Below are 8,086 nucleotides of genomic sequence, written 5' to 3'. Positions count from 1 at the left end.
AACTGCTGATCTCATTCCAACCCTCTGCATTACATAAAAAAGTCACTTAGCCTTGCAATACCTCCATTTTCTCAACTGGAAACGGGAATAGTAATATCTCCTTTCCTGTCTTGTTGAGTTGTGGTGCCAGGCAAGAAAGATAATTAACATGAAAGCTTTGAGAAGTAGAAAACCTTTGAACAAATGGGGGCCATCGAAATGGTTATCCGTATATTCCAAAAAGCAGTCACATCTGATAAGAGTTTTTTTTTTTTTTTTTTTTTTTTTTTTATAAGATTTATTTATTTATTTAATTTCCCCCCCTCCCCTGGTTGTCTGTTCTTGGTGTCTATTTGCTGCGTCTTGTTTCTTTGTCCGCTTCTGTTGTCATCAGTGGCACGGGAAGTGTGGGCGGCGCCATTCCTGGGCAGGCTGCACTTTCTTTTCACGCTGGGCGGCTTTCCTCACGGGCGCACTCCTTGCGCGTGGGACTCCCCCACGCGGGGGACACCCTTGCGTGGCACGGCACTCCTTTGCGCGCATCAGCACTGCGCATGGCCAGCTCCACACGGGTCAAGGAGGCCCGGGGTTTGAACCGCGGGCCTCCCATGTGGTAGACGGACGCCCTAACCACTGGGCCAAAGTCCGTTTCCCCTGATAAGAGTTTTCAACAGCCATGCCAAGATTTACAAAACAGGCCCATAGGTGAATATGCATTTATCTAGTTTGCACAGAGATTCTTTCCTTAGGACACATTTAAAAAAATTTTTTTTAATTTTTTATTTATTTCTCTCCCCTTCCTTCCCCCCTTCCCCCCCAGTTGTCTGCTCTCTCTGTCCATTCGCTGTGTGTTCTTCTGTGACTGCTTCTGTTGTTGTCAGTGGCACTGGGAATCTGTGTTTCTTTTTGTTGCGTCATCTTGTTGTGTCAGCTCTCTGTGTGTGCGGCGCCATTCTTGGGCAGGCTGCACTTTCTTTCACGCTGGGTGGCTCACCTTACAGGGCGCGTGCGGCTCCCCTACATGGGGGACTCTCCTGCGTGGCAGGGCACTCCTTGCATGCATCAGCACTGCATATGGGCCACTCTACATGAGTCAAGAAGACCCTGGGTTTGAACCGTGGACCTCCCATGTGGTAGGTGGACACCCTAACCACTGGGCCAAGTCCGCTTCCCTCCTTAGGACACTTACAAGTCAAAGATTTACTAGTGCTGCTGGTGATGATACAGCGGCTTCTCTACATCTTTGTTAAGGCTTTGTCTTTGGTTTCCTAGGGCTGCTGTAACAAATCACTACAAATTACATGGCTTAAAACAACAGATATTTATTGCCTCACAGTTCTGGAGGCTAGAAGTCCAAAATCAAGGCAGGGTCTTGTAGGCAGGGCCATGCTCCCTCTGAAATCTGTAGGGGAGAATTCTTCCTTGCCTCTTCCTAACTTCTACTGGTTTTCTTGTAATCTTTGTTGTTTCTTGGCTTGCAGCTGTAGCACTTCAGTCTCTGCCTCCATCACCTTTTTCTTCCATGTCTATCTTTGCTTACAAAATTTCCTCTTATAAGGACACCAGTCATATTGGATTAAGGTCCACCCTGATTCAGTTTGGTCTCATCTTAACTAATTACAGCTTCAAAGACTATTTCCACATAAGGTCACATTCAAGAGACTGGGGGTTAGGGCTTGAACATATTTTGGAGGGAGACAATTCAACCCATAATAAGTGTGTTAGTCAGGACTCCATGTTTGCAAGACACAGAAATCTAATATGAATTAGCTTGAAGGAAGGAATTTATTGGCTCACATAAATTCCTGGGTGGAGAGAGCACAGGGATGACTGAAATCAAAGACTTGAACATCATGAGGATTCTCAGAGTTACTCAACCATGCTACTTTCTGCATATGGCTTCATTTGCTCGAAACAGCTTCTTCACTAGGTGGGGGCATGGCTATTGGTTGGTGGGCTCCCATCTTTACATCCTTGAAAACTGGGAGGAAAAAGACCTTTTTCACCCCACCTCTCCCCAGATCCAGTTAGAAGAATCCTAGGGAAGTACTCTGATTGGCTCGTCTTTGGACCAATCAGTAGTCCAGGTAATAACGTGTAGATGAAGCCAGTTAAGTCAAATGTCCACACATTGGATCAATTTGGCCAAGGTTTGGCCTTGGTTTATGTGGGGATTGTTGGGGACTGGTTTACTGTGGGGATTGTTGGGGGCTGGCAGCCACCAGATCTCCTTCTATTCCCTTAGGGAAAATACACTCTTTCACATTGTCAAATCTTTATTCCTAATGAATCCATTATATGTCCAGACCTATAAATAGTAAATCTTTTCCCTTTCCTTCTAAATGCAAATATTTTGAGTATTTTAATGATTGCTTTCCAAAGTCTACTTTCAAAATTATCCTTCAAAAGGTTTGAGCCAATGTTTACTCCCATGAACAGATGGTGGTGGTCATTCTTGAATTGTAAGCTGTCATTGATCTTTGCTGGTAGTTCTTAATTGAGGGTGATTTGGGGGACAATTGGGAATGTCTGGAGACATTTTTTTATTGTAACAGCTTGGGGGATTGCTATAGGCATCTAGAGGGTAGAAGCCAAGAATAAGATTTTGGCAGCATGCCCTGTGGCTGGTCTTGGCATATTGAGGTACACTTGAGGTTGTGTTTTACAATTTTGTAGGGAGGGCATTGAATGTGGCAGGTCAAAGTTCCCAAGGTACCCAGTTGAACTGCTCAGAAAATTCACTCTTCTAAGTTCTGATGAACTCCTTGCCTTAGGGGTAGCATTGCATTTAAAGTATTTTAGCAAAAGAAGGGTAGATCAGGTTATATAAATTTTTTTCTTTTTTAGGTTATAATTTTTTTCCAAGCTAATATATATAATTTCTTACAGTTTTTTGGAGATATATTTCATATACCATAAAATTCACCCATTGAAAGTATGCAGTTCTGTGGTTTTAATATAATCACAGAGTTGTGCAACCACCACCACATCTAAGTTTAGAACATTTTCAACACCCTGACAGGAAACCCTGTGCCTATTAGCAGACTCCCCATTTCTGTGCACACACACCCCAGCCCTAGGAACCACTAATCTACTCTCTGTTTTTATAAATTTGCCTCTTCTGGACATATCACATAAATGGAATCATAAAATGCATAGCCTTTTGTGACTGTTTGTTCACTTGAAGCTAATATATTTTTAATCTATTTTATACTAATCTAAATTGTAATAAGGGAAAGTTGGAACATTGCAAAAGAAAATTGAAACTCTTCCAATACTTTATCTCTACTTCAGGATACTATTGCTTCCTTAGCAGTGGTTTGGGGAGTGGTTTCTAGTTATGGAGAGCAGTTTCTAGTTATGGATATGGATATCAATGAGGTGGCTATTGTTCAGTTTCGGTGGGGGAATTAGTAAGGGATAAAGTAATTTTAGTGATTTATTTATTTATAGATCAGGTTACAGTTTAGTGTGAGAATTACCAAAATATCTTTCTGTTCTGACCCTTGGAAAATAATGGTCATATACAATCATTAAGGAAATTCTATGCAAACAAAATAAACACCCCCCAAAAAACAAACAAACAAACAAACAAACAACTCCCACTATTAATAGGATCTGGTCTCAGCAAATTCATCCAACAGAAAACGACTTATCTTTAAATTTTGGCTTCCTTATTTTGCATCTTCACCAATTCACTGCCTCGCCTCACCTGACAACCCCAGCTAATGGTAACATTGTGGGCTGAATAATATTCCCCCAAAATTCACGTCTACTTGGAACCTCAGAATATGTCCTTATTTAGAAAGGGCTTCTTTTCAGATGTAATTAGTTAAGGATCAAGATGATATCACACTGGGTTAGGGTGGGCCCTAAATCCCATGCTTGGTGTCCTTGTAAGAGGAGAGGACACAGACACAGACGAGAAGGCCATATGAAGCTGGAGGCAGAGATTGGAGTTATGCAGCCAAGGAACACCGAGGACTGTCAGGAGCCACCAGAATCTCCACAGGGAGCACAGCCCGGCTGGCACCTTGATTTTGGGCTTCTGACCTCCATAACTGTCAGGAAATAAACTCCTCTTTTAATTTACCCAGTTTGTGGTACTTTTTTATTGCAGTCCTAGGCAATTAATACAGGTACCACTGTCTTCTTTTTTTTAGAAGTGCTATAATGAGGAGCTAAAGAGCAAGGACTCTGGTATCCACCTACTTGAATTCAAATTCAGACTCCACTACTTACCATCTGTGCGGCTTTGGGAAAATTACTTAACTAACCTTAGTATTCTTCTCTGGAAAATTGAGATAGTAATAGTACATCCTTATGAGGATTGTTGTGAGAATTAATTGTTAATATATGTAAGGAACTTAGAACAGTGCCTGGAACATAACAAGTGTTATGGAAGTGTTAGTAATGTTATTTTCAATTTGATGACTGTATATGAACATCATTTTCCAAGGTTCAGAATAGAAATAAACCAAACATTGGTAATTCTCACACTAAATTGTAACCTGATCTAGCCCTCCTTTGCTAAAGTATTTAAAATACCATCCCTAAGACAAATAATTCAACTCTACCATTTTATCAAAACCTAATGTCAGGTTCTATCTTATGAACAGTAACAGCCTTGTATGGGATGGTAGGGAGTATCTTTGGGTTTAAGAACTTGAGAGCTCAACAGGACTGTATCCATGTACAACTCAGCCAACACATTTTCAGAAAGTTTATCCAGGAACAGAAATACTGTCTAAAGCAGGGGACTGCAAACTACGGCCCACAGGACAAATCTGGCCAGCTCCTGTTTTTGTAAATAAAGTTTTACTGCAACACTGCCCACATCCATTCATTTACATATTATCTATGGCTGTTTTCAAGCTAAGGGCAGAGTTGAGTAGCAGCAACAGAGACTATATGACTTGCAAAATCCAAAACACTTAGTTATCTGGACCTTACAGAAAAAACTTGTTGACCTCTACTCTAGACCTTCTACATAAAATGACTGACTAGCATCATCAGCATTACTTGGGAGCTGGTTAGAGAGGCAAAATCTCAGACCTCATTCTAGACCTACTGAATCAGAATTTGCATTTTAACACTATCTCTGCGGAGTTTGGTTGCAGAGTAAATTTGGAGAAGCTCTGATGTAAAGGACTCTTGTTTTATAGGGAGAGTAATTTATGTGACTGTGGTAGCTTGGAGCTGTGTACCCCAGGAAAACATGTCCTTAATCTTATTCCCTTCCTGTGGGTGTAAACTCACAGTAAATAGGGCTTTTTGATGGAGGTTACTTTAGTTAAGATGTGGCCCCACTGAGTGAGAATGCACTGAAATCCTATTACTGGGATCCTTTAAAAGCAGAATAAAATTCAGACATACAGGGAGAAATCCACAGGGAGCAGCCAGAAGCTTGAAGTTAAAAGAACCCAGAAGAGAAAAGAGAAGCCAGGAGAGGCTGCCATCTGTGCATTGCCATGTGACAGAATAGCCAAGGACCGAGGGTCACTGACAGCCAGCCCCAGAACGCCACAGTCTTCTGGGAGAAAGGATCATCTTGTTAATGCCTTGATTTTGAACTTCTCCTACCCTCAAAATCATGAGCCAATAAATTCCCATTGTTTAAGTCAAATCATTTCATGGTATTTGTTTTGGCAGCTAGGAAAATAAGTAGTGACTTTCAGAGTCCTTCAACATCAACATTTCAGTGAAGAACTTAGTTGATTCGTAATTTTTCTCTCACTGATCTGAAATCTTAAAATTCAGTGAGATTACTTGAAATCAATAAATTTAGAGGTAGAAAGAAATTTAGAGATTGCCATTTCTTTCCTCTCTCCTTTTTAGGACAGTTTCCTTTTTCTTTCTCATTTCATCAGGGTCTGTGAGTTTGTAGGGCTGGAGAACTTAGCATTTTTTCGGTCTTCTACCCTGATGAAAACCAAGTAAGACCTGTTTTGTTGTCAGTGAACTAGGAGTCAAGAGAATCACGTTTGAACTGTGCCCTTGACCAGCTGAAAGATGAGTCTTAGCATCCTCATCTGTTAAATGGGAATACTTTTATCTGCTCAGTGTTGCCGTGAGGATGAATTGGAATACTGTATGTGACAATGTGTCATCATTGGTAGAGGGTTATAAAAATATAAGGTTGACCAGCTGAAAGATGAGTCTTAGCATCCTCATCTGTTAAATGGGAATACTTTTATCTGCTCAGTGTTGCCGTGAGGATGAATTGGAATACTGTATGTGACAATGTGTCATCATTGGTAGAGGGTTATAAAAATATAAGGAATTGTTTGGCAATTGCCTGGCACAGAGCTTTGATCGTAGCAGGTGCCTCGTAATTGTTGGGAAGAACTTCTTCCTTTGGGAACTGGTCCAATTACAGCCACTAGATGGCAGCAAAGAGCAAGCTTCCCCTCAGAGTCTCCCAAGGGTTGATGATGGTTTTCTGTGATTTCAGTTTGATTTCCGCTCACACACACAACACCGTCCTCCCTGGCCAATACTTTCTTACTCCAAACCCACCCACATATTTTCTTTTTTCCTTTTCAATTCCTACCATGGGAATTGTTCAAAAATACATTTTATCTACCCATCTATCCATCCATTTTCTGAATACCTGAGTGTAGATTGTATACCTCATGCTCCTTGACACTTAATATTGCCATGTACATTTCTTAAGAACAAGGATATTCACTTAGTAACCAACTTAAGTACAGTTATAAAGTTCAGGAAATTAAATAATGATATAGAGTTTACAGTCTATATTCCAATTTTTCTTATATCCCAATAATGTCCTTTTGTCCTCTCCTTCATTCTTCACATCCACTCACTCATCAGATCTTTTGAATGCCACCTTCTATATCTGTTGCAAGTCCAATTCCTATCCTCCATTCACAATTCTAACGACCTACGTCAGGTCTAAATCTCATGCCTGGAATCTTCCCACAGCTTCCTGGTAGTTTTCCTGTCTCTTCAGCGTCCTCACTCTCCAAAGTAATCTTACTGGGATCCCAGTCTGATCATCTCCCATCACTACTCAAACCATGGACCATTTCCTACTGTCTAAATTGGCAGTGAATCTCAAACCAGGGAGTTTGTTATGAGTACAGATTTCTGGGTCCCAGTGCAGAGATGAGCTTCCAATTCATTTACTTTGGATGGAGACCTGGGATCTGCATTTTAAAAACCCAGGTAATTATTTTGTGGGGCAGTTCTTGAATCATATTTTGACAAACACAGTAATATCAGCTAAATATAACTGGCAGTCAATTTCCTTCCTGACCTGATTCCAATCTATCTTTGTTGTCATTGTTTTAATTTTTCATTCTGAATTAATTTCAAGCTTACAGGACAGTTAAACAAAAATAACATAAAACCTAGCCTTTTCACAATGGGTTTGCCACCAGAACCCAGCTGTCGTGAAAACTATCACTAAATCTTAAGCCAAAACAGGAAAGGAAAAGACTCCTATCAGCATTGTCATCATGTGAATTCAGGCAAGTCTACCACTACTAGCCACCTGATCTATAAATGTAGTAGAATCGGCAAAAGAACCATCAAAAAACTTGAAAACGGAACTGCTGAGATGGGAAAGCTCTCCTTCAAGGATGTTTGGGTGTTGGATAAACTGAAAGCTGAATGTGAGTATAGTATTGCCAATGCTATCTCCCTATGGAAATTTGAGGCCAGCAAGTATTATGTGATTGTCATTCATGCCCCAGCACATAGAGACCTTGTCAAAACATGATTACAGACAGGCACATCTTAGGCTGTCTTCTTCTGACTGTTGCTACTGGTGTTGGTGAATTTGAAGCTGGTTTCTCCAAGAATGGGCGGATCCTTGAGCATGCCCTTCTGGTTTACACATTAGGTGTGAAACAACAAGTTGTTGGTGTTAACAAAATGTATTGCACCCAGCCACCCTACAGCCAAGAGAAATAGGAGGAAATGGCTAAGGAAGTCATCATGTACACTAGGAAAATTGGCTCTAACACTGTCAGAGTGGCAGCGGACTTTAAAAAAAAAAATGTAGCCACTGACCTGAACCCAGCAGATGAGGAGATCTTTATCAGGTAGGGAAAGAAAGGCATTTAAACATGGGGAAGAGAAT

Source organism: Dasypus novemcinctus, chromosome 19 (assembly GCF_030445035.2).
Source record: "Dasypus novemcinctus isolate mDasNov1 chromosome 19, mDasNov1.1.hap2, whole genome shotgun sequence".
Classification (NCBI taxonomy): domain Eukaryota; kingdom Metazoa; phylum Chordata; class Mammalia; order Cingulata; family Dasypodidae; genus Dasypus; species Dasypus novemcinctus.
The sequence above is the reverse complement of the archived record's forward strand: the minus strand, read 5'-3'. Positions refer to the sequence as shown.